The following is a 26,047-nucleotide window of genomic DNA, read 5'->3' as shown; positions in this document are numbered from 1 at the left end:
TCATTATTTGTACAACCTGATTAAACGTATTTCCCTTTAAGTTCAAAGGAGGAAAAACTTAAAAAATATATATGTATGTATATATAGATGTATATATATATTAAAGTGAGTTATTGAGTTATCACCCCACCCCAATATAGTAGTTAAGAACAATAGCAAGAAGTCAAAGTGCTGAACTTGAATCTTGGATTCTTATCATCAACATGTCCCCTAAGCCTACTTTATGCTTCCTGACTTTCTCATTTATGAGATGAAGACAATGACAGCATCTACTTGGGAAAGTTGCTCGGAAGACTAAATGAGCTAATATTTTATGCAAAGAGGATGAAACAGTATTTCAAACATGTCAAGTTTTCAGTAAATATCAGCAGTTGTTTTAATTCTAATACTGCACACACTCTTGTTTTAGCAACTGTAATATATCCATTCTCCATCCCTTTTTATTGGCTGCTCTTTCAGAGCTTAAAGATGCTAAAAACTCACTTTTCCACCTTCTGCATCCCCTAAAGAATTTTGGTCCATACTCCCAGAGGGATAAAGAATATGGAAGCTTCTAGTAGAGGGAATAGGATACAGAACTCTTGTGGTGGGACTTGTATGGAATTCTACCCGTTTTCTTATAATCTTGTTAATCATTATTAAATCACTCATAAAAAATAAAAATAATAATTTTTTAAAAAAAGAAATAGTACCTGTGTCAGTAACGATACTATAAATCATTAATTCCCAATAAAATGAAATAAAAAATTGAACCAGACGAAAAAGGCTTGTCTGAGTATAATTTTTTATCACACAAAACATATTGCTGCTTTCTAAAAAAAGAAAAAAAGAAAACCCCTCACTTTACCAGCCTCCCTGCAACAAACTAGGGATGGCCATGTATTGAGTTTCTGACCATTAAAGTATAAATAATAAGGTATTTCTAAGGACAGAAGACACAGATGTTGATAATTTTCACTACCTATCTCGACTATCTACTCAGACTGTTAAGAATATGGCTGTCATATACTCTGGTGCCTTTCAACTATCTTCAACATACTGAGAACTTTTTGCTGTCTTATAACACAGCACAGATCATAGGATAACTTCTTTTTCTTTTAAAAAATATTTTTATTTATTTATTATTAGAAACTGACAGAAACTGAGAAAGGAGGGGGAGCTAGAAAGGGAAAGATAGCACCACTCTTGAAGCTTTCCCCCTGCAGGTGGGGGGCCAAGGGCTTGAACCTGGGTCCCTGCACACTGTATGCTTAACCAGGTGTGCCAATGCCCACCCCCAGGAAAACTTTTTATTTGCTCTACATAAAACCTAAAGCTCTACTTTCTCAGCTGGGCAGTGGCATACTGGGCTGAGCAAACACATTACCATGTATAAGGACCTTTATTTGAGATTCCCCTCCCCACCTCAGCTCTCCCTCGCCAAAAACAAAAATGCTACAATGGCCATGAGGAATAAGGGGTTCACTGTGCAGGTAACCACCTCTAGCAATAACTTAGATGGCAATTAAGAAATAAAACAAGGCTACGTTTTCAAAAGCTGAGTGAAAGTTTTTACAAAGATTTGGTTGTATGGATCCTAATTACATAGTTCATTTCATTGTACACAAATTAGGATCTAAATAATTTCATGTCTATAAAACATAGAACTATAGAGATATTTGCAAATAAAGGGCTTTTTAATATTAACTCTACAGACTTAAAATAAACCTACTATTTAATGGCATGAGGCTAGTACTGTTTTAATTATACAGTAAAAAAGGGGGGGGATTCTTACTCTTTGGTTCCTGTTTATTAAACATTTTGTCCTACTTTATATCTTGTTTCCTTTTAGCCAGCAACCAAGTTGCAGATGCTGCTATAATTCCAAGCCAGGCTGATGACCTTGCCAACTTGTCCTGGAACCAGAACCTCAGAGTCCAGTTCCCAACCCTACTAGGGAAAGACAGAGACAGGCTGGGAGTAAAGATCAACTGACTATTGTCTAGATGCAGTGGAGAAGAAATTACAGAAGCCAGAACTCCCAACTTCTGCACCCCCAAATATTTTTTTGGTCCATACTCCCAGAAGAGGAGAATTTTAAAGGAAGATTACCAGAGTGTTCTGAATCCCAGTTTCATCAGGCCCTGGAATGCTTGTGACTCGGAATGTTTGTTTTTATACCATTACGAAGAGCGAAGAGGAATAAGGAAGGAAACCTGGAAGTAATAATAGGTGTAGGTGTGGCTTAGGAAAGGAGTAAAGGCATGGCCATATAAGTTAATAAAAACAGGGAAAAACATATTCAACTCATATCTATAACCTTGGGAGAAGTATAGCAGTTTTCAGTGGAGGGAGTTGGGGCATAGAACTCTGGTAGTGGTGATGGTATGGAATTATACTCTTATTATTTTATCTTATTCTAAATCTCTAATAAGAAATTAAGTTGTATTACTGATCTCATATTAAAACAAACAACAACAACAACAAAAAACACTTCAAAAAGTAAAGAAAGTTGTCCCATTGTGCATACCACAGAAGACTAGTCCCATGAGTACTGGTATGTGTGTACTAGGTTTGGTTCTGTGATTGATATGTTTGGAATACTATATGTTGCTATTGGCCATGTGCCTCAAATGTGTAAGAAAGTTCAACTCATAATTTATTAAAATCTTGACATTTCAATTCAGGAGAGGATAAGAAAATAATAACTATAGTGGCGACTAACAATAGTATATTTGGATCCTACCCCACTAGTTACACTAGAATAAACCCTAATTAGATCAAATGCTTCAACTTTGAAAAATTTAATTGTAAAAACATAGCAAAAAATATGGAAAATATTTTTCTTTTTTAAATTTATTTATTTATTCCCTTGTGTTGCCCTTATTGCTTTATTGTTGTAATTATTATTGTTGTTGTTGGGTAGGACAGAAAGAAATGGAGAGAGGAGGGGAAGACAGAGAGGAGGAGAGAAAGACATCTGTAGACCTGCTTCACCACCTGTGAAGCGACTCCCCTGCAGGTGGGGAGTCAGGGGCTCTAACCAGGATCCGTCCACCAGTCCTTGCGCTTTGCACCACGTGCGCTTAACTTGCTGCGCTACTGCCCGACTCCCAAGGAAAATATTTTTCATTAGTCTTGGAATGAGAAGATGTTTCTATGAAAAATCTATGTAGCCCAATCACAGATTGTACTATACTAAAGCCTCATAAAGAAGTCTCTACATTGTGAAAAAAATGAACTAGAAAAGATATTTAAAACACAGGTATTTCATACGACTAAATTCTTGAAATAAAAGAACATCATGATTTTGTAAATTAAAGAAAAATAATTTAATACAGAGAACAACAACAAAACCTGGACAAATAATGTATCTAAGATAACCATAAAAAAAAGTGAAGCTTTATATAGGCGGTGTAATCCTGTACTTCATCTGTAATTAAAGATAGCTAAACACATGCATGGAAAATTCTTTTTCACTGACCAATATGGCAACTATTTAAAAAATGAGAATAAATGGTTACAGCTAGATAATAAATCACTTTACACAGTTGGTGGAACTGAAAAAAATGCAAAAAAAACCCCAAAAAAAACCGGCAAATCTAATTCAATCTTTTGAGAATTCAATTTAGCAATTACAAGAAATAAAACCACACAGAGCATTTGATGAAACATTTTTCTAAAATAAAATTTAAAAAAGACAATCATATTTCACACATACTAAAAGCATTGCAGTATATATATATATATATATATATATATATATATATATATATTCATTTTGGATAGACACTGAGAGAAATAGAGGCAAAGGGGAGATAGGGAGAAAGGTGGAGTCGGGCGGTAGCACAGTGGGTTAAGTGCACGTGGTGCAAAACGTGAGGACTGGCATAAGGATCCCAGTTCCAGCCCCCGGCTCCCCAACTGCAGGGGAGTCGCTTTACGAGTGGTGAAGCAGGTCTGCAGGTGTCTTTTTCTCCTCTCTCCATTTCTTTCTGTCCTATCAAGCAACAACAACATCAATAATAACTACAACAATAAAACAACAAGGACAACAAAAGGGAATAAATAATAAAAATAAATATAAAAAAAAGAAAGGGAGGAAGGTAACAGCAACCTAAGCTTTCAGTACTGGTTTTTAAAAAGCTTGTCATTTGAGCCAACGGAATAGCCTGCATAGACAGTGTGCAGCTTTGTCATGTGCAAGACCCAGGCTAGAGTTTTGCCCTCTCTACATATAAGGAAGCACAGTGCTGTGGTCTCTTTCACTCTATCTCTCTGCCCTCTCTGTCTCAATCAAAGACAAGCACAATGTTAATAATGTGCAAGGACCCAGAGTCAAGCCCCTGGTCCCCACCTGTAAGGGCAAAGCTTTGCAAGTGGTGAAGCGGTACTGCAGGTATCTTTCTGTCACCCTCTCTATCATCCCTCCCCCTCTCAATTTCTGGCTGTCTCTATCCAATAAATAAGTAAATATAATTTTAAAAATACTCTAAAAAAGTAAAGCAAACAAAATAAAAATGGGTTTTAACTATTTAACATGAATAGCTATTTTTCAGTATTCAGAAAGGTATGTTTGAAAATAAAATCAGTATTTGAGAATAAAAAAAGAAAGAAAGAAAGAAAGAAAGGGAGAAGGGGGAGAGACTGACACTAGTAGGAGTGCTCCACACTTGTGAAGCTGCCCCCTGCAGATGGAGACCAGTGGCTTAAATTTGGGTCCTTTCCCATTATAATATGCTACCAGATGCACCACTGCCTGACACCCAGGCTTCAAATTATTATTACTATTATTATTATTATATTGGGACATTATATTGAATCATCTTCACCTCATCTTGGATGAAGCTTGAAGGAATCATGTTGAATGACGTAAGCGAGAAAGAGTAGGATGGATACGGGATGATCTCATTCATGAGCAGAATTTTAAACACAAGAACAGAAAGGGGAAACACAAAGTCAAAAATTGGACTGGGTTTGCTGTATAGCACCAAAGGAAAGGACCCTATGGAAGAAGGACAGGGAGGGGGATCTGGGTGGGTTTTGGGTTCCTAAGTGCATGACGGTGAAAAAGGGGGTGGGGGGGTAGGAGGTGGTGAGAGAGTTTTACAATGTTGTTTTTAATAGCAGATGACTGAAATGCTCACCTGCATAAGATAAACGAACTTTCCTATGACATCATTATACTACAATATGGTGAGAAGATTAAAAAAAAAGTGAAATATTTAAGTTATTGATATATACCATCTTCAAAATATACCAAATAAAGTCTCTTATTTTATCAATGACAGTAGTAAGTAACCATCCTAACAGACCATCCTAGGAACTGTGCACAGCTGTTAGCCTTAATACAGAGAATATGCTTCTGCTTAGCAATTAGTTTACCACAAGATGCTCAACAAAGGCATTACTTAGTCACTCTTCCTCTGTCAAATGTTTTTTTTTTCTTTTTTCTTTAAGAAAGGATTAATTTAAAAAAACCATAGGGTAGGAGGGGTACAATTCCACACAATTCCCACCATCCAATCTCCATATCCCACCCCCTCCCCTGATAGCTTTCCCATTCTCTATCCCTCTGGGAGCATGGACCCAGGGTCGTTGTGGGTTGCAGAAGGTAGAAGGTCTGGCTTCTGTAATTGCTTCCCCGCTGAACATGGGCGTTGACTGGTCGGTCCATACTCCCAGTCTGCCTCTCTCTTTCCCTAGTAGGGTGGGTCTCTGGGGAAGCGGAGTCAAATGTTTTTAAAATGTCTCCCATGTAAGTAGTTAAATGTCCATCTCTGGCTAGTTTGTTTACAATGACCTACTCTAACAAAATTACTAAGGAAATCAAAATTCAAAAACCAGTGTTGACTCCCTGGTAAACAGAATGTGGCCAAAGGTGGGCTAGAGTATTGAAGAGATGCCTTTATGTCAGGGGGGAAATAATGTCTCTAACTATACATGTAGATGTGAAATGGCAATGACATTTAACAAGATATAACTCTCTCACACAGTGAACATCTTTAATCACATAGTAACATAGACAGGAAAAGGTCAATTACATGTCACAACATTACCACTTCTGTATAGAAGCTTCACTGGTCACCCAAAAGAGTTTCACTTGACTCTTGAGAAATGAGCTTGGTAAGTGCTTCCTTGCAGTATTTTCTTTTCCTACTGAAAATACATTAGCATATGTTTTAGACTTGTTTTCCTATTTCATACTGTTGAAGATATTTGAAGGAAATTTTGTGATGGCTATGTTCCTCACAAAAATTTTGAACAAAGAATGAAATGATTTCAGAGAGAGAAGATTAAAAAAATAAAATCGTGGGGGTTGGGTGGTAGCACAGGGGGTTAGTGCACATGACGCAAAGCGCGAGGACCGGCACAAGGATCCCAGTTCAAGCCCCTGGCTCCCCCACCTGCAGGGGGATCTCTTCACAATCGGTGAAGCAGGTCTGCAGGTGTCTATCTTTCTCTCCCCCTCTGTCCTCCCCTCCTCTCTCCATTTCTCTCTGTCCTATCCAACAACGACGACATCAATAACCACAACAATAACCACAACAAAGATAAAACAACAAGGGCAACAAAAGGGAAGAAAATAGCTTCCAGGAGCAGTGGATTTGTAGTACAGAGCCCTAGCAATAAATCCTGGAGGCAAATAAATAAATATCTTTAACAATTCCATACAAAGAATTAAGAAAAGTAAGGGGTGGGGTGAGGGTGGGGGTCAGAAACCTAGGAAATAGTAATTTATGAAGCTAGGATAAATACACTGAGGCCATGAGGGGGCCACTCCCAGTAAGTGGCAGCTAGTACACTGCTTGGTACCCGCAGGGGCCTCTCAGTCATGGGCTGGCAGCAGCATATGGTACATGCTGAGAAAAGGGGAAAAAGAAGGTCAGGAAGGAAGGCTGAGGGAGCTTGAATTTAAGGCTCAAGAACTGACACAGAATGTTTCTGAAAGGTGTGAAGTAATCAAAATTATACCTCATGATGATTAAAACTGGCATAGTGTGAACATGTCAAGCCTGGGTGGCTGGGAAAATGGTGGTATCCTTAACCCAAAATGAGAACATGAAAATCAGGTTTTAGGTGGAACATGAGAAGTTAGGTTTCAGATGAATTGATTTTTGAAGTGCTGGCACAATATTCAAACTGTTTTGTCCAAAAAGCAGTTGGAAATATAAAACTACAAAATCTGCAGTTCAATTTAATCCTACAGATATGAACTGAGGCATATGTGCCAAGCACAGAAACCAACCCCCGTCTTTGTTCTCCTAGGACTGACAGTGGAAGGGCGATTCCAGCACATAATTCGTGACTACTGATATGATTAATGTTCCAAAAAAAGAAAGCGGAGTGCTATGAAATTGTTTAATGCAGAGGCAGTAGGTTAGAGATACAGGTATAGCTGCCCAATGATGATTTCTCGGGTTAGTCTTTGAAATCTTTATTTGCTATGTTTTTTAAGCTGTTTTATTTGTATTTTAAAACACAGGACCTTATATATAGAATATTAAACAGTGGGAATTTGTTTAATAGCATGATGAGCATCAGGAATACTACTATTTAACTACCAGTTCACTGTGCAGACAAGTATTTCTTTTTACAAGGTTCAAGTTCTTGGTTATTTTTTAAATATGGAAGTCTGATTCACAGTATAGGTAACTAATATATTTTCTATTTCAAAAGAGAAATGCAAAATTATTTTGCTCAAATGTGATAATCCTTCTTCATCTGCTGCCCAATCACATGCAGAACTTATGGCACTTGTATTAGACTAAAGAAATTTAAAAAAAATCTTAGAGGAATAGCAACATATTTTCAAAACAAAAAAGTCAGTCAAGATAATAAGATAAATCTGAATGAGTAGAAATTGGGGAGGAAAAGGAATTGACATATGCTTCAGGAGAAAAATAACAGAGAAGAAATGAAAATGGGAGACAACTGAACTTTAGATGAACTCGTTAACAACTGCAAAGAAACTGGAGGCAAAAATGTGCTAAACTCTCTCAAGAGAACAATGGAAGATTTTTCCCTAGACTACAAAAAGCTGACAAAATGAATACAGAAGTCCCCAATGAAAAAATGGTATCAGATTTCCAAATATATATATATGGAGAGAGAGAGAGAGAGAGAGAGGAAATCAAGAAAAAAAGAAGAAAAATCTAATTATTTTAAGATACATGAGAACCATCAATTTGAAAGCCTGTTTGCTAGGGTCTGTGTGAAACATTTCACCTAGATTTTCTACTCTTAATTCTTACTCCAACCCTATAAAACATATTTGTATTGAATTCATTCTAAAGGCAGGGAAACTGGAGTTAAAGGAAGCAATGTGCCCAAAAATCTCAGGTGGGTAGCAGAGGTATGACCCATATCTTTCCAATTCCACCAACATTTTCATTACAGAATTTTCTCAATACAGGTGTTGCAGGATAACTATGAAGCACTAAGATTTTTGATTTTGATAATTTAATTAAAGGTGTTTTAGGAAATGTTTCATGGCACAAGCGGTTTTTATCATTGTGAACTCAATGAGCACAGAATAGGCTCATCCAAATTCACTAGAAGCCTAGAACTGGTTCACTAGAATCCTGCAGTAATGAAAAGTGATACTATAGTTGAAGTCTTTTGTCACAGAGAAGTTTTCTCCCTTCTCTGAGGACAAGAAGTGTCTTGGAAATAGCAGAATTAATCCAGCATGCAGTGCAGTGTCTGTCTTTCACCCTGTCTTTACTGTGACACCACACTTTCACCTTTGCCCTTGTCTTGATACAAACAATACTCTCATTTAAAACACACAAAATATTCAGTTATATCACTACCTCTTTCTGGAGAAGTCATCTCATCATGCAACAGTCTCCCCATTTCTACATAACAGCCTATATCATTTGACTTTTTTTCCCCCTAACCCTAACCCTCATTTGACTCTATCTTCCAATCAAAATCTGGTGTGAATTCACCACCACAAAAACAATGAATCTGACAAGTCCTCTAAATTCTCTGACCTCACTCACCTCCAAGGACCAATTCTCTTTTTCTACTTCCTGCTCCCACTCTCAAGTCCATAACCCGCCACCTACAACTGTTTAAGTCTAATAGTTTAAATTCACACAAGCCACTCTTTGACCATTTTCCTCTTTCTCATAAATTCTGACATCTGTGCATGAAAATCTCAAATGAGCTAGCAATATCTTTGTCATTTCTTTACCTACCTCAGTTACACTCTGTGGTTTATCACACAGACCAAACTCAACAACAAACATCTTACTTCCTTCATGAAGTTGGTGTCCGTTCTCTGACTGCAGGTAAAACATAAGTGAACCCCAAAGTCTAAGTTTTTGGCATTAAACAATAGTTGCTAAATAATCTTGGTATAAAATAATACTGCAGGATCAAGGTCAGTACATAATACACACACAATGGCCAACTTCCACTGAATTTTTTTTTCTTCTTTCATCATTGTATTGAGGGGATAATGGTTTACTACACAACTGCTGACAGGTGGATACAATTTCTCATCTCCAGATAACAGGTGTTGGCAAAAGATTAATTTCAGCTTACTCAATATTTCCATGTTTTAACAGGAGGCTCTCTTCACTCCCTACGAAGCACAATGTCAGTGCTTTCATGATTCTAGCAAATCTTCCAACTAAGCACTGCCTTCTTGAGCGTAGGAATTCCTCAATTTCAGATACAAAATAGAAAGCACTGATGACACTATTCTTCCCTATCATCAACTCTACAAATATTCTCTGTACCCAAGTCTAATTCCTTATCTTTTTCACCCATCACAACAGCAGAGCCTGTTGCTTTCCAAGTCAATTTCCTCCAATTATATTGAAACCTTATTCCTCAGCACTATGGACCTCACATTCAAGAATTCAGTCAGTTGAGGATCATTCTCTCTCAGCCTCTGCCATAACTCCCAATCCACATTTAAATAAACTCAAATCCTGTTTCCACCTCTGAGCTTCTCAGTCTCATTTTCCATGTTCATGTATCACCCTTTACTGTCTCCTTTAAATACAACTGTCAATCTATTATATAATCTTTAGCAACATTTGATAATGCTGACTATCCTTTCTCCTTTGAAAAATGTCTTCACTGGGATTATTGAAATCACAATTTCTGGGCTACCTACTATTTCCATAGGGACTCCTCCCATTGTTTTCTAAGCTCTTATACCTCTGCCCAATATTCATACCATTTCTCAGCTTCTTTATCTCTTTCTTTGTAACATAGTTCCCAGAAACCCCTTTGTATTTGGTAGACACTGATCTATGACTACTCTAGTTGGACATAAGAGTAGAGCTTATGCTGATGACTTTATAAAATAACAAAATTGGGGAGTTCTTAATATACAAAGCTATGGAGTAGTCCTTTATTTTCTAAAGTCATCAGCATAAGCTCTACTCTTATGTCCAACTAGAGTAGTCATAGATCAGTGTCTACCAAATACAAAGGGGTGTGTTCTAAACAGTGCCTTTAACCTTGCCTGGATAAATTCAATAGAGCCCATGGCAAAGGAAAAAGCTTGAGCACTTTAGATTATGAAACTACAAGAAGAAGATCCAAGACTCTTTAAGAAAACAAAACAAGTCAAACTTCATGGAGCTCAAGTTATTCTGTTTACAATTAGTCATTTTTATTCAGAGTGAGACAAAAATTTGAATGAAAAATTGACATTACAGAATTATCTCAAATGACTGTTAGCACTACACTTTACTGCCAAGACAATGGTGTCCTTTAGTTTCTATCAAATTCAAAATAGTCTATTCTGCTCCAGGGAACACAGATTATGTAATGTAAGTGTCCAAGTGTGTAGTTTGATGTAGTTTTGCAACTGAAAACCTGTAACCAAACATAAAAGTGCAAACACTTAAGAACATTTTTTTAATGCTGACACTCTAAGCTATGATTACATAGAAATGTGACTAAATTTGTCCATGTTAGTGTTTACACATGAACGTTTGTGCGTCAATAAAAGAAGTTACAATTAGAAGAGCTAATTTATTTCTTCAATAACAGCTGTGGTTAAAGAAAAATTTTGTGTATTTTCTTTTTTAATGGTTTATTTATTTATTTGAATAGACAGAGAGAAATTGATAGAGAACTAGAGAGAGAGGGAGAGAGAGACACCTGTAGCACTGCTTCACCATGAGCGAAGCTTTCCCCTTGCAGATGGGGAACGGGGGCTTGAACCTGGATTCTTCTTCTTTTTTTTTTTTTTCCCTCCAGGGTTATTGCTGGGGCTCAGTGCCTGCACTATGAATCCACTGCTCCTGGAGGCCATTTTTTTTTTCTCATTTTGTTGCCCTTATTGTCCTTATTGTTATTTTTGTCACTGATGTTGTTGGATAGGACAGAAATTGAGAGAGAAGGGGAGACAGAGAGGGGGAGAGAAAGATAGATACCTGCAGACCTGCTTCACCACCTGTGAAGAGACTCCCCTGCAGGTGGGGAGCCTGGGGCCATCTTTGAAAAGCTTATGGGCTATAAAAGGCTGGCTAATTAGTCAAACACTAGTCATTCTTACTGACAGTTGTTATGGATATGGGTTTATCCAGGTTAAATGGATCTCAAAGCCTTGTTGATCACTGGAGGCTACTCTACCTTTTATTACAAGACTAAGGAGTACACAACGCTGTACAAGTCACACATTAAAGATGTATTATAACTAGATCAGGCTGCTAATTTATGCATGTTAATGAGCTCTGTTCTTAATAAGACTCAAGTGCTGACAGAGTATTTTTCAGAGAGAATTAGAAGTTGTCAATCTGTAAAAAGGTCAACTGATTCTGTAATATATGTCATTTTCACTTCTGTTCTACATACATACTAAACACATCTTCCCCTCAGAAAATTAAGAAAGCACATCTAGTAAGCTAGTAAGTTACAAGAGCATTTCTTATGAAAAGTTCAAATACATACATACATATTCCTTTATACAAATGTACGTACCAAAGTTTGTGGGACTAGAAGAAACTTTTTTCCCTAAGTTGTTATCTCTTCCATAGAGCTAAGTATACGAGTGGGGCTTGGGTCAGTGGTACACCTGGTTAAGGACATACATTAACATGCACAAAGATCTGGGTTCAAGACCCTGCTTCCCATCTGTGGCCCCATCTGTGGAGTGGGGGACTTTAATAAAAGGGAAGCAATGCTGTAGGTGTCTCTTTTTCTGGCTGGCGAGAGTAGCAGGGTTGGTGGGATGGGGGAGGTGTGTTTAGAAATTTATTTATTTATTTATTATTGTAGTTATTATTGTTGTTGTTGGATAGGACAGAGAGAAATGGAGAGAGGAGGGGAAGACAGAGAGGGGGAGAGAAAGACAGACACCTACAGACCTGCTTCACTGCCTGTGAAGCGACTCCCCTGCAGGTGGGGAGCCGGGGGCTCGAACCGGGATCCTTATGCCGGTCCTTGCGCTTTGCACCACGTGTAGAAATTTAATAACCACAAGAACAAATCACAAGAGTCTTGGCATACTTTTAGAATGTTAGATGATAGGTAGTTAATGCTTAATAAAAACAGAGCACAAAGTATATATAAATGAAACCACATGGACCAGAAATTAGACCAGAAAGTCAATGTCAATAGGAAAATTTCAAAGTCTTATATCTGAATATCTGGGCTGTTTTTCAGAACAAGTAAAACAAATGGGACTGACTGGCTTCTTTCCATTTTTATCTGATAGGGCAGAGAGAAATTGAGGGGGGAGGGCAAGACAGAGAGAGACAGGTAGGCACCTGCAGATCTGTTTCACCAATCATGAAGCTTCTTCTGCAGGTGGGAACGGGGTGGGGGGGTGGCTCAAACTTGAGTCTTTGTGCATGGTAGTATGTGTGCTGAACCAGGTGCACCACTGCCTGGCTCCCAATATTTTATGTATTAATTTTATTTTATTTTAATGAGAAAAACACAGAGAGAAACACCAGAGCACTGATGAGCTCTGTCTTCTGGAGGTGCTAGAGACTAAACCTGGGAGCTTGGAGTTTCAGTCATTTCAGTCTTACATAACCATTATGCTGTCTCCCCAGCACATTTTTCCTTCAGAGGGAGTATGAATATATATCTTTTTATTGTACCCGCATTTTAAGCCTCTAACTCTCCTGAGGAGGGCCATACCCAGCTTATTTTTATGAAATATTGTGATTTGTTTCTTGAGTATTCTTCCTAAGTCTAGTTGGAAAAAAAAAAGTCTAAACTATCTTTGCTAACAAAGATATTTTTCTTCTTAACGCAAGCCATATAATCTTAAATCAAGCTAATATAATACCTATGTGTCTTTGTGTTCACATGTTATAGCAGGCCCTTCCAGGAAATTTTGTTCTTCCCAGATTAGAGGACTTTAAGTTGGAGATGTGAACTCTAAACTACACCCTAGACATAGCATAGTTGTCATTCACCCCATCAGCACAGCTTCTGCCTCCATTACACCCTGTTTCCTTCCAGTTTATATTGATACCATGTCAAAACTCCCTTACAACTCTCTTCTTGTATTTCCTTTTTCACTACACAGTAGGTTCATGTCTGTGGCATTAATTTTCTGCAAAATTTGCTACAACTTCCTAACTAGTTTCATTCTTTCCATATCTTCTAACCCACCTGATTTCTGCCACCAGAGCAATCACTGAGAGAAGACCTCATCAAGGCTCTGCTTAATGCCCCTGGAATTTACCTACCTACAGGATGGAACAGAATAATACACTGCCTGCTGATTTTCAGTCTACATTCATTTCTTTCCACAGCAATACAAAGATCGCTCCAAGCCTGAAGTGCTATTTGTTACTTTCCAAGTTTTGCTTTTTCTGCCATTGTGTTTAATTTATTCAATGCAGGACATTCCCAGGCAAAGGAATGCTGGATCATCTCAATCTGTGTTTACTTGATATCATTAAATTCAATACTGTCAGCAGTTCAAAGAACCAACAGAGGTAATCCTTGTTGCACTTTTGCTCAGATGCCAAAAACAACAGAAAATTTGTAACACAGGGACATATTAATGGTCTTAAATAATATGGATATCCCACCTGCTAGCAGAAAGACTGGGAAGGGAGGTGACTGCATGAAGTATAGCCCTGAACACTGTCCCTTATTCCAGTAGAAAGGGACAAAACAGAGTGGAATTGCCCATGGTGTCATGTAAGTAGTGGGATCCAGAATGGAAGCCTCCTGTCCTGAATCTGCAGAACTAAGAAAGTGGTAGTTTCAGAGAGAGAGACCTAGCGTAGCCAGGAAATCAGTCTAGGCACAAAAAGTTTTCACAAGCCTCCACAGCAGCTGTGTGTCATGCAAGGAGCACACTCACTTTTTTTCAAGGTTAGTTTTAAAAATTAAAAAAGATATATGTGTATACACACACATACATGTCAGATCACTTTGAAAGGTCTTTTAAAAATACAATTAACTTGGTGGGGGGCACACACTCCAGAACACTAGCTTATGATGGGACTGGGGATTGAACCTGAGACCATAAAGTCTTTCTATCATTGTGCTATCTGCCCCATCTCCCTCCTTCCTTCCTTCCTTCCTTCCTTCCTTCCTTCCTTCCTTCCTTCCTTTTTGGTGTCAGGTTTTGTTACTCTTTTACAAATCTAATTTTTTGCTAGACTCAGACTTAGAGATAGAAGCTCTCAAAGGAAGACAGCCTCTGTTGCTTTGCAATCTGTTCCTGACGTTTTTCTTTGGTCTCCCTCATTCCCTTGGCCAAAAGTTTAGCATATTCTGCAGTCTCTTCCTTGTTTTTCTTAGTGCATTGTTTCTTCAAAGCAATGTCATGAGGTTTGTGTTGCAGAACACATGAATTAAAAAGACGCTGGATCTTGGGCACTTTGGTCCTAGGATTTTTACCTTCTTCGTTTAACAGCTTTCTCACAACATACTGGCAGACATCATCTTCTTTAGAAAGGCTGGAAAGTTTGTGGATTCTGCTAGTTCTTTTGGGCCCCAGGCGACGAGGCACAGTAGTATCAGTGAGTCCAGGAATATCCTTTTCCCCTTTTTAAACAATGACCAAGTTGAGAACGTTCAAATTGGCATCCACAATGCAACCCAAGATTATGACATGACACATTTACTGTAGTTATTTATGTTAAAAGTGTCAGTAAATAATCCCATGATCTTATACATGCACTATGCTATTTGATTTTAATAGATAAAGAAGCAAACTTGGAATCCAAATCTATGCCCAAAATTTGGCGTCCTGCCAAGATAATAGCAGCTTTGAAACCAAAGAAAGACCCAACACTGGCCGCCAGCTATAGACCAATTTCTCTCCTCTCCGTGTGTTACAAACTCCTTGAGAGGCTGCTTCTGTCACGTATTTCTCCTCTTACAGAGAAATTCCTATCACCCGCCCAAGCTGGTTTCCGCCCAGGAAGATCTACCTGCGAACAAGTCCTGGCCCTCTCAACTTACATTGAAAATGGATTCCAGAAGAATTTAAAGACGGGTGCTGTCTTTGTTGATCTCACAGCAGCCTATAACACGGTCTGGCACCGTGGTCTCCTAGTCAAGATCTCAAGATGCCTGCCTCCATGGGTGGCCAACACTACATCGTTTCTTCTCCAAAACAGAAGATTCCGGGTGCATCTGGGTGACAAGTCTAGCAGATGGAGACTTGTTTCGACTGGTCTCTCCCAGGGCTCTGTTCTGGCTCCTACGCTATTTAATATTTATATCAATGACCTCCCAGAAACTTCTGCAAGGAAGTTCATCTATGCCGATGACATCTGCTGTGCTACTCAGGCATCCAAGTTTGACATCCTTGAGGAAACACTCACGAAAGACATGTCTCTGATATCTGATTACTGTAAAAAATGGCGACTAATCCCTAGCACTGCAAAAACGGTATCATCTGTTTTCCATCTACACCATGCCTCGGCCTCGCGTGAGCTTAATGTGCAGCTTGACGATACGAGAATCCGGCATGAAGCCCAGCCAGTCTATCTTGGCGTTACTCTCGATCGCACCCTGTCATTTCACAAACATCTCATAAAAACTGCAGCAAAGGTGGGTGCGAGGAATAACATCATTGCAAGACTGGCCAGCTCCTCATGGGACGCGAGCGCTTCCACACTACGATCATCATCTCTGGCATTATGCTATTCCACTGCAGAATACTGTGCCCCAGGATGGTTCCATAGCCCCCATGTCCACTTGGTAAATTCCAAATTATACTCCTCCATGAGGATAATTTCTGGAACCATCTGTTCCACCCCGGTTCCATGGCTGCCAGTTCTTAGCAACATCGCCCCGCCAGATATTCGTCGGGATGCGGCATCATCTAAGTTCATTTCCCACGTCTACGCTCGACCGGACCTGCCAATATACGCGGATATCTTCGCCCACCCTGTTCAACGCTTGACGTCTCGTCATCCAATCTGGTCTCCTACGACTACACTGAACTTCTCTGTTCCAGACTCTTGGAAACAGAGTTGGCAGTCAGCTGAGGTAAAGAACAAACACCTCATCACAGACCCCTGCAAGCGTCAACCCGGCTTTGACCTAGCACGTTATGATTGGGCCCTCCTCAATCGCTATCCAACAGGCCATGGCCGGTGCGCCGCTATGTTCCATCGCTGGGGAGCCAGAGATGACCCAATCTGCCCCTGCGGCTACAGACAGACTATGACCCACATAGTCAACGACTGCCACCTCTCCAGATTCAAAGGAGGTCTCGAAACTTTACATCAGGCTCAACCTGACGCTGTTGACTGGCTACGGAAGAAGGGCAAATGCTAGAAGAAGAAGAAGCAAACTTTTCATAGCCATGTCATGATATCAATTGAATTATCATTAAAAAAAAAGTATAGAGACCCAGAAGGTAACTCAGTGGTTAAAGTGAATGTTTTCCGTGCCTGAGACTCAGGGTTTAGCTCCTAGTACCACAAATAAATGTCAAAATTAAAACAGATGGAACTCCAGAGATGGTGTAAGGTGCTTTCTCTCTCTCCTTTTTCTCATTTTGCAGAGCCAGAGCCTCTCTATGCACAATTTAACTGCTCTGGGTCGCTTTTTAATTCAGAGAGAAACAGAGATAGAGAGATAGAGAGATAGAGAGAGATTCAAAGAAAATTATAACAGTACCTCTCACAAGCTACTTGGGCTCAATGTTGTGCTATACGCATGGAAAGCAGGTGTCCTGTACTGTAAGATATCTCTCTGGCCAATACCCTCTTAAAATGTAGAAAAAAAATTGGCTGAGGAAGGTAGCTCAATGGTACAGTGCATATATAAGATCATGGGATGATTTATAGGCACTTTATAACACTTTATAACTAACTACAGTAAATGTGTCATGTCATAATCTTTTTTATATTTTTAAAAATAAATATTATCTTATTAATGAAACAAGATAGTTCAAAGAAGCTTCTGATTAGTTCCTAGAGGAGCATGCAAGATGATGATGATGATTACTTTGCCTTGAGGGTTATTGCTTACGAATCCACTGATCCTAATAATATTTTTCCCCTTTTGTTGCCCTAGTTTTTGTTGCCCTTATTGTTGTCATTATTGCTGTTATTACTGTCACTGTTGTTGGATAAGACAGAGAAATTGAGAGAGGAGGGGGGAGAAAGACACCTGCAGACTTGCTTCACCACTTGTGAAGCGACACCCCTTCAGGTGGGGGTGGCTTGGGCTCAAACCTGGATCCTTGCACTTCACTTCATACTATGTGCACTTAACATAGTGTGCCACTGCATGACCCCCAACATGCAAGATTCTTAACTTGTGATTTTATTTTCAAAATCAACAGACTTCAAGATGGAAGATGTTAAGAGTATTAAAATGCCCATAGGACTACACTTCTCAGTTCTAATTAAAGAAAAATATATATACCTAAAAATCCTTAGATTCTCATGTCAAACATTGCTGATAGTACCAAATATAAAATAAATATTTTCTCATAAGGAGGTGAAAGATGTGAAAACCACACATGCACTCTTTCCTCCACAATATGAGAGATGCAGTTCTGAGAACAGCTTGACATAATGTGGGCTCTTCCTCCCCCCCATAATCATTTTGTCCATAGTCATTAGGATATATCCTCCAACCAAAATGTCCTTCTAATTCTCATAAATGATCTTTTTATATGAAAAAGGTGAAATAGTACTACAGTTAATAGTTAGAAGAAAGTGGTGGTAGTCAGACTGTAGCACTGCGGGTTAAGTGCAGGTGGCACAAAGCGCTGACCAGCGGAAGGATCCCGGTTCGAGCCCCCGGCTCCCCATCTGCAGGGGAGTCGATTCACAGGCGGTGAAGCAGGTCTGTAGGTGTCTGTCTTTCTCTCCCCCTCTCTGTCTTCCCCTCCTCTCTCCATTTCTCTCTGTTCTACCCAACAACAACAACGATGATGACTACAACAAGGGCAACAAAAATGAATAAATATTAAAAGAGGAGAAGGAGAAGAAGAAAATGGTGATCATGGAATGTGAGCTCAGACAGGGCTCAAGGTTTTACAGGCTCTTAGGTCAGCTCGATGTGACTATGATAGTTATATTTATATCTATTTTTCAAGTTTGGGAGTTACTCTCTGCCCTAATCTGGTTTCAAGTTCTATTCTCAACTCTCACACCATCCTCCTATATATTATTTCTAATCCACCTTCCCCTTAGCTATCAAGCTCAGGCAAAGATTACTGAAGTCATGGAATATACCTAAAGAAGAGGTCTAGGGAGTCAGGCGGTAGCGCAGTGGGTTAAGCGCAAGTGGCGCAAAGCGCCAAGGACCAGAGTAAGGATCCTGCTTAGAGCCCTGGCTTCTCACCTGCAGGGAGTCACTTCATAGGCGGTGAAGCAGGTCTGCAGGTGTCTATCTTTCTCTCCCCCTCTCTGTCTCCCCCTCCTCTCTCTATTTCTCTCTGTCCTATTCACCAATGACAACATCAATAACAACAATAAAAATAAAGAAAAAAAAAGAGAGAGTTGGGCGGTAGCACAGTGGGTTAAGTGCAGGCGGTGCGAGTGAAGCACAAGGACCAGCATAAGGATCCCAGTTCAAGCCCCCGGCTCCCCACCTGCAGGGGAGTTGCTTCACAGGCGGTGAAGCAGATCTGCAGGTGTCTATCTTTCTCTCTCCCTCTCTGTCTTCCCCTCCTCTCTCCATTTCTCTCTGTCCTATACAACAACGACAACATCAGTATTAAATACAACAATAAAACAAGGGCAACAAAAGGGAATAAATAAATATTAAAAAAACAAGGGCAACAACAGGGAAAATATATATATGAGGTCCTATATATTTTTTTGCCCCAGAGTTTCTATTCTTATTTGCTTTGTCCATACTCTTAGGTTTTCATTTATTGAACATTTAGTCCTGCTTAATATCTTACTTTCTCTCAGTTGCCAAGTTGCAAATGCTATTATGATTCTATCCTGTCCTTCTGGGCTAGATGACCTCTCCAACAAGTCCTGGAAACTCATCTCTTTAGAGCCCTATCCCAATAGGGAAAGACAGAAAAAGGTTGGGGGTATCAATCTGCCAATATCCATATCCAGTGGAGAAGCAATTACAGAAATCCTTCTTTCTGTACCCCAAAAAGAATTTTGGTTTGTGGGACTATGTGATAGCTTGGTAGAGCATAGGGGAGCTCTCCCATCCTTGGATGGAGGTCTGGATAGACACCCCGCTTGTTAGTCTCTCTTGTCATAGAGGTGAGCCAAGAGGGAAAAATTATCCCAGACTAAGCTTGCCTTGTTAGTCTCTCAAGCCCACAGAAACCTCACTGCCTCTCTCCACTAACTGCAGCCACATGGCCGCCTACTTTAAGATTCATTTACTCAAAGTTCACCTCACCTTCTGATCACAGAGGAGAACACACCTTATCACACACTCCTAGCAGTGCCCTTTGATGTCCTTAATTTGCATCAAAACTTGCTTATCTTCTCTCTATGTTGCCTTAACTGGTTCAACCCCTATTCTCCCCTCAAACGCCTTTGGGTAATTAAATGCCTGCATCGGGAGACTAATTATCTTGACCTTTATGTATCTCATCAAATTCCTGTCATAACCAGCCCCCTACCATAGGGGCAAGCTGACCTTTAAGAAACCTGTAATTTCTGACATAGTTGAATAATGGCCTTTGTTTGGTTTTCTATTTAAACTCATGTCCACCTGCCAATAAAGGAGATTTGAGAGTTCCTCCATTCTCCCTGGTATCTCCTCTGTCTTCCTGTCGTCCCTTAAACGAGCAAGAGAGAGCTGGTCAGGTTTGCCTTCCAATGCCGACATTGGTTTATACCCCTAGAGGGGGCAAAGATAGGGGAAGGTGACCAGGGGTCTCTGGACCCCAATTCCACTGTTTGTGAGCACGAATCTTTGTTTCTATACCGTCACTGAAAAGGAAACTAACCTGGAAAACACTAGAGGAAGCCAGGTAATGTTTTGCTTATTTGAGGGAGAAGATGAAAAACGAAAGACACTTGAAAATAGAAATAAGTACAGGTGCAACTTATAAGTACAGGTGCCTTACAGGTAAAGGCAGGAGTGTAAAAAAAAGGGGGGGGGCAAAAAATATATATAGAGAGACAGCTATCTGTAACCTTGAGAGAACTATTGCAGTTTCTGCAATAGAGGGGTGGAGACACAGAACTCTGGTGGAGGGAACTGTGTGAAATCATAATTTAATAGTTTTACTGACCAAGTTAACATTTATCAAATAAATGTACTCAATGCATTTAAGTAATAATGAGTGCTATCAAAAGGCATTATGCTTAGAGAGAACATCAATGTTCTATAACATACATTGAAAGAAAGAATACATTGGAAAATAAATTGAAAAAAGAAGTACTTTTAATCACATTCAAGTCTAAAATACAATATAATCTATTAGTATTGAGATTACTATCCAAAAGAAACAAGAAATCAAAAATAAAACTCAGCACTAACATAATCAGAATTCTAAAATATATCTGGGATGCAATTACAATAAAGATACTGCCTTTTAAAAACTTCTCTGCTTTTGAAATAGACAGTCCCTTTTGTTTAGCAAGCAATCTTCCTAACTTTTGAAGGCTGCTTTGCAGTTAAATTAAAAAGATAAACAGTGACACATTTTGAATCTTAGACAATCAGAGTTAGAACGACTTTGAAGGAAACTATCAGCTTCCTAATGCAATGATCCTTCACATAATACTCAAAATTCATAATGAAGCCTCTGATTCAACACTAATTCGACTAAAATGTTTCTACTTTGCAAGGGCTCCTACATATATAGCACTAATAGTATAAAACCAATCATTGAAAGGATTGGATTGAAAAAAAGATTACTGCCCCCTTTACCCATTAATGATAATTATTGGTAGAAAGTCTATGGTGACAGCTAATTCTCACCAGACAGTGGTCTCCCAAGAATTGCTTGTTCCAAGAACAGTTAGTCCTCTATTTTCTGTTATTGCACCAGTATGTCAAATTCTTCCTGCCTCAGGGCATCCTAGCCTGTGTTAAGACTGCCCTTGATGTTAATTCCATTAATATGCTGCTTCTAATTTACTTGAAGAACACTGTATATGTGAGGAAGGAAGCTATCCAGGAAACAATACTTAAAATCCGATTGCAAAGTAAGGTCTAATTCTTTCTAAGCACTAACGACTATTTATACCAGTTTCAAGTAACACATAAATATCCAATTTCTTTGCTTAAATCTGCCCAAAGGTATATTTATCCAACATCTAAAGTCAAATACTACTGACTTCCTTTTTCATTCAGCAAGATAATCACTTTAGACTTTGAGCAACCTTCAGTACCAAGTTCAGCACGACTGAATGGATTTCCTTTAACTTTAAGGATTTAATATCAAAATGACCAAAAGAGGCAGAGAGGAGAGACAGCTTATTAAAAAAGAGATAAGAACCTGACTTCCCCTATGACCTCATGACACATTGATATTTTCATCTCAAAAGATATACAAACAACAGTACAGAAATAACGGGGACCATAAACTGGGATAAAAGGGTTAGAGTACAATGGTTGTACCAGATGGGTTACCAAAAAAATTGGCAGCCTAGGTTTTTGCTAACATTTCAAAAGTTCAGCTGCACAACTTTCAATTTCAAATTAATAGAATCTAAAAATTAGACAATTCTCTTCTGTTAGAAGTATGCTGAAAGATTAATTTTTCTCCAGTCAGTATTATTTTAGTCATTATATTGATTCATTTAAATACTAGATTCTAATTTTTCAAATCAGATTGACCAGTTTGCAAATGTATGTTTTTGGCTACAGAACAGGGTTTCTGATGTCCCTACCAACAATCTGTGCTATAAACATCAATAAGTAGTCATTAGAGAGTATTGATCTTTATCAGGAGCTAGCAGACTTTCTCTGTAACTGGCCAACTAGCAAATATTTTTGGCTTTGAAGGATACCATTGACTATATGATATGAACCTCAGCTATTCAGCTCCACTTGTAGCACAAAGGCAATGACAGACATGCAGAGAGATGGACAAGACAAATATTCAACAAACCATTACAAAAACCAGGTGTAGGCTGAGTTGGCTCAAGAGTGGTAGATTGATCTAAATTTGAACTTTACATATGCATAACAATAAACAATTTACTAAATTACTACAAAACCAAAGAGATGTTTTTGAAGTTAAGATTTTTTTTTGTTTGTTTTGTTTTGGCCTCCAGGGTTATCCCTGTGTCTCCGTGCCTGAACTATGAATCCACTGCTCTTGGCGGCCATCTTTTTCCCATTGTTGTTGTTGCTGCTGCTATTGTTTGATAGGACAGAGTGAAATTAAGAGAGAAGGGGAAGACAGAGAGGGGAGAGAAATAGAGATACTTGCAGACATGCTTCACCGTTTGAGAAGTGACCCCCCACTCCGGAGCTGGGGTTCAAACCAGGATCCTTGTGTTTTGCACTATGTGAGCTTAACTCCATGCGCTACCTACCGCCCAGTCCCCCTTATTTATTTTTTTAAACACATATCGTGAGTGTCTCTTGAGGTATTTAGTGCATATATACATAGGGTGCTAAGTCTGAGAGATCATGCACTAAGATCATGTTCTTGAAAATGCAGTTAGGTGCATAAGACAAAATGAAATGAATGTAATCAAATAGTCTCAAAGAAGTTATATGACATGACTATAAAAGTTTACAAGGAAGAGGCTATCTAAACTATCATAGGTAAAAATAACTCAAAGACAGCATTTTAATGAATATAAAGACTAAATCATATTTTGTTAGACTGAATCAGTCCTTAATTAAAGAGAAGGCATATCAGGCCAAGGAAATGTCATAAATGTCGACAAGAAGGAATGAGTGTACTTGAGGTACAAAATAGACGGTGTACCCATGTCCACAGAGACAGGGAGCAGTGATGGAGACGTACAAGATCACAGTCTGATTTACAACCTCTGTACTCAGAGCTTTCAGAATCAGACTTCCAGAGAATAAGAATATCAAAATGGCATATATGTTGTAAGATCACAGCACATCCACAGTAACCTAGGGCAGCATCTTCTAATTAAACTTATAACATTCACAGCATAAATATACACATTTATTGGGGCCTCCTATCAACTCAGGTCAGAGCTGTTATTTCATGAGTTTGAGAACAAAAAGTTCTTAGAGATCTCTAGATTTCACAGCACTTTGCATTTTTAAGGGAGGGCATAAGGGGGTTGGAGGGAGAGGGTATAGGAAGAGGGAGGATATTGAGGCATTTTCCTGACATTTATTATGATATGCTTTTTTTTTCCTTTTCTGCTTCCAGGGTTATTTTTTATTTTGTTTTTTACCCCCAGGGTTATTGCTGGGGCTTGGTGCCTGCACCATGAATCCACTGCTCCTGGAGGCTATTTTTTTTCCCTTTTGTTGCCCTTGATGTTTTATCTTTGTTGTGGTTATTATTATTGTTGCTATTGATGTCATTGTTGTTGAATAGGACAGAGATAAATTGAGAGAGGAGGGCAAGACAGAGGGGGGAGAGAAAGATAGATACCTGCAGACCTGCTTCACTGCTTATGAAGCTACCGCCCCTGCAGGTGGGGAGCCAGGGGCTTGAACTGGGAAACTCACGCCAGTCTTTGTGCTTCGCACCATGTTCACTGTGCCCGCTGTGCTGCCGCCCCACCCCCTATGATATGCTTTTTACCTTTATTTTTATTTTTTATATTTATTTTTCCTTTTGTTGCCCTTGTTGTTTTTCATTGTTGTTATTGATGTCATTGTTAGATAGGACAGAGAGAAATGGAGAGAGGAGGGGAAGACAGAGAGAGGGAGAGAAAAATAGACACCTGCAGACCTGCTTCACCGCCTGTGAAGTGACTCATCTGCAGGTGGGGAGCCAGGGGCTCCAACAGGGATCCTTACTCATGTCCTAGTGCTTTGTGCCACGTGCACTTAACCCGATGTGCTACTGCCCGCTGACTCCTGCTTTTTATCTTTTTTTTTTTTTTGCTGTTACATACTAGTGAGGATCAAACCAAGGACGTCACTCAAGGTATGTGGTCCTCTAATGAGCCTCCTCCCTACCCTTAATTTCTTATTGAATTCTCAAAAGAGTTCGACACTGGGATAGCTTTTATGCTAATAACCCGTTTATGCTAATAACCGTTCCAATTCTGTGTAGTTGTTAGTATTTTTTTTTTACTAGCATCACCTTTTGGATGATAGTTAATATCACCTGTTTTTGACTGTACTGTACATGTTTTCATTTTTGAAAAGGTTGGGGTAGACTTTATGAAGGCATCAACAAAAACAAAAGGGTATGTTTCCACAGAACTAAAAAAGATGGCACCGTCAGGACTTCCTGTTTGGGAGCATAATTATTAGAAGCAGATTTATATCCTTTAATATATTTACAAAGTAACAGGGTATGTTTCTTAAAAGTCAAAAATAAATGACTATGTACGAAAAATAAGACGTACTGCCTATCCCTGAAATCAAAGAAAGTAACTTCATCAAATATAAATAATAATTCCACTAAGACTCAGTATTATGAAATGGAAGGGCACTGGGACAATAATGCTTGGAAAATGACAACAAAGGAACACTGATGGGGGAAACCGGTTCCCAAAAACTTTTCAAATTTTCACACTAAGAGGAGGTCAGTATGCAAGTAGATCACCCAACAGAGTGCAAGTCACGTGTGAAAGGACTTGGGTACCAGTCCGGTTAACACAACATGGGGGCACTGCAGGGGGAAAACTTCATCAAGGGTGTTTCAGGTTCGATCAAGTCTCCCCTTCTCTGTGTCTCTCTCCAATCTCTATTTCTAATAATTTATCTAGAGGGAAGATTAAAAAAAAAAATCTCTGGAAGTGGTAGAAACGTGCAGGCAGGTAACTAACTCCAGTGATAACTCTAGTGCCAGGAGGGGAAAAAAAAATCCACTGTGATTGAGTTCTCAGTTATAATACAATTTAAATGGCATATGTTATCAAAGTTACAAACCTCTTCATTGTAGTAAGAATTAATTGATCAGACCCAGAATATAAGCAGGGTGAATCAGTGAACAGTAAAAGGAAAGTGATGAATAAGTGGCAGTAATCTAAAGTTTTCTTTGGTAATATTCTTAGAAGTAATCCATACTTCAACAGAGAGGTTTAAGTTATTTTGCTCTAAATACAGTTCATATTTGGGGTTTAATCTCTCATCCTAGACAAATGTTAACAAAAACTGGTGTTTATTTTCTAGTCCTCAAACAGTTAAGATTATATGATGCTCATAAGAAGGACAATGGAAAGTCTATTTGAAAACGGTAAAAATATTGGATGAGAGTCCACTGACAGTCTTTATTACAAGATATTTAACAGTGACCAATAATTCAAAGTAAAACGAGTAAGTAACCCCTGTTCCAACAAGGCTGACTGCCTTTTAATTGTTCCTTTTCTGTGGAAACAGAGGTTGCTTGTACAGCTAACAGAGAAGGCATTTATTAGTTGGAACTCTTGAGTTTTCATGATTAAAAGTCATGAAAAATTATTCCAGTCAGAGAGAGGGGACACAAATGTAGACCTGAGTAAATGTAACACAGACTCTTAAAAATGTCCACACTTTTTGATATTATTATGGAGACTCTTTGAATAATATCAGAAAATATATTGTTCCATGGTAAAGC

At 38.9% G+C, this 26,047-nt stretch overlaps 1 protein-coding gene and 1 pseudogene across 1 annotated transcript in view; both read right to left on the bottom strand.

The window, feature by feature from the left end:
• DIAPH3 (diaphanous related formin 3) overlaps positions 1 to 26,047 on the bottom strand; it is a 551,468-nt gene that overhangs the window by 159,052 nt on the left and 366,369 nt on the right. The window lies entirely within an intron of this gene.
• Positions 14,563 to 15,049, bottom strand: LOC103115474 (small ribosomal subunit protein eS6-like; annotated as a pseudogene).

The sequence above is a fragment of the Erinaceus europaeus genome, chromosome 5, assembly GCF_950295315.1.
Source record: "Erinaceus europaeus chromosome 5, mEriEur2.1, whole genome shotgun sequence".
Taxonomy (NCBI): domain Eukaryota; kingdom Metazoa; phylum Chordata; class Mammalia; order Eulipotyphla; family Erinaceidae; genus Erinaceus; species Erinaceus europaeus.
This window is presented reverse-complemented; position numbering and strand designations above follow the sequence as displayed.